The 1,685-nt window shown below is 48.3% G+C and overlaps 1 protein-coding gene across 1 annotated transcript in view; it reads left to right on the forward strand.

The window, feature by feature from the left end:
• The window catches only part of DDX19B (DEAD-box helicase 19B), a 31,118-nt gene that overhangs the window by 26,593 nt on the left and 2,840 nt on the right, over positions 1 to 1,685 (forward strand). The gene's annotated exons all lie outside the window — the stretch shown is intronic.

Below are 1,685 nucleotides of genomic sequence, written 5' to 3' on the forward strand. Positions count from 1 at the left end.
TTTTTTTTTTTTTTTTTGAGACAAGAGTCTCACTTTGTTGCCTTGGGTAGAGTGCCATGGTGTCATAGCTTCTGGCAACCTCAAACTCCTGGGCTCAGGTGATTGTCTTGCCTCAGCCTCCCAAGTAGGTGGGACTACAGGTGCTCATCACAATGCCTGGCTATTTTTAGTGACAGGGTCTCGCTCTGGCTCAGGCTGGTCTCGAACCTGTGAATTCAGGTGATCCACCTGCCTTGGCCTCTCAGAGTGCTAGGATTACAGGCCTGAGCCACCGCACCTGGCCTAGAAAATTTTTCTTTTGGGCCACACTGTTTTATTACGAAAATAGAATTAAAATGTTGAAAACAAAATGAATAAAACATACCTCAATAAAAAAGTAATATAGGAGGCCAGGTGCGGTGGCTCACGCCTATAATCCTAGTACTCTGGGAGGCTGAGGTGGCTGGATAGCTTGAGCTCACAAGTTTGACACCAGCCTAGCCAAAAAGCGAGACCCCTGTCTCTACTAAAACTAGAAAAAAACTGAGGCAAGAGGATCATTTGAGCCCACAAGTTGGAGGTTGCTGTGAGCTATGATGCCAGGACAACAGCTTGAGTCTGTCTCAAAAAAATTTAATTAATATAGGGCTGGGTGCAGTGGCCAGGCATGGTGGCTCGTGCCTGTAATCCTAGCACTCTGGGAGGCTGAGGCAGGTGGATCGCCTGTGCTCATGGGTTTGAGACCAGCCTGAGCCAGAGTGAGACCCCACCTATAAAAATAACCAGCCATTGTGGTGGGTACCTGTAGTCCCAGCTAATCAGGAGGCTGACGCAAGAGAATCAGTTGAGCCCAGGAGTATTAGGTTGCTGTGAGCTATCATACCACAGCACTCTACCAAGCGAAACAAAGTGAGACTTTGTCTTCGAAAAAGAAAGTAATATAAAAACTTAAACATTAGTTGGGCGGCACCTATGGCTCAAAGGAGTAGGGCACCAGCCAAAAACTGCAAAATACCCCAAAATTTAAATATTAGTAATTTAGAAAGTAATGTTAAAACTTGAAGAATAACTTGGCTCTGCACCTGTAGCTCAGTGGCTACAGTGCCAGCCATATACACCAAAGCTGGCGGGTTCTAACCTAGCCCAGGCCTGCCAAAAAACAATGACAATTATAACCAAAAAATAGCCAGGTATTGTGGCAGTTGCCTATAGTCCCAGCTACTTGGGAGGTTGAGGCAAGAGAATCGCTTAAGCCCAAGAGTTTGAGGTTGCTGTGAGCTGTGACATGACAGCACTCTACCCAGGGCAACATAGTGAGACTGTCTCAAAGGAAAAAAAAAAGTTCATAATTCACATGGCAGTTAATGTGTTAATATGCCCCTTCTTGTTTCTGTGGGGCTCCTACTCTTGAGCTTTCAGCAGCATTGCTTTGTTGGGCCGTTTCCGTGTCCTCACTGACCATGCATCCTCCCAGCCTGGGGTGAGAAGAGGAGACCTAAGAACTCTCACCCAGCCCTGTGCCCGCCCAGGTCTGCTGCTCCTCCCCAAGATGCTCCTTTCAGGGGATCCAGACCACGCAGGCTGGGGAGGCTGTGCACCTGCTCTGTCCACGGAAAGCGGCAGGGTGGTGCCAGATACCTGGGCCTTCCCTTGCAGGATGCTGCCCCGGAACTGCCAGATGCTGCTTTTTTCTGCCACCTTTGAAG

Source organism: Otolemur garnettii, unplaced genomic scaffold (assembly GCF_000181295.1).
Source record: "Otolemur garnettii isolate 467f Iridium unplaced genomic scaffold, OtoGar3 scaffold00047, whole genome shotgun sequence".
Lineage (NCBI taxonomy): Eukaryota > Metazoa > Chordata > Mammalia > Primates > Galagidae > Otolemur > Otolemur garnettii.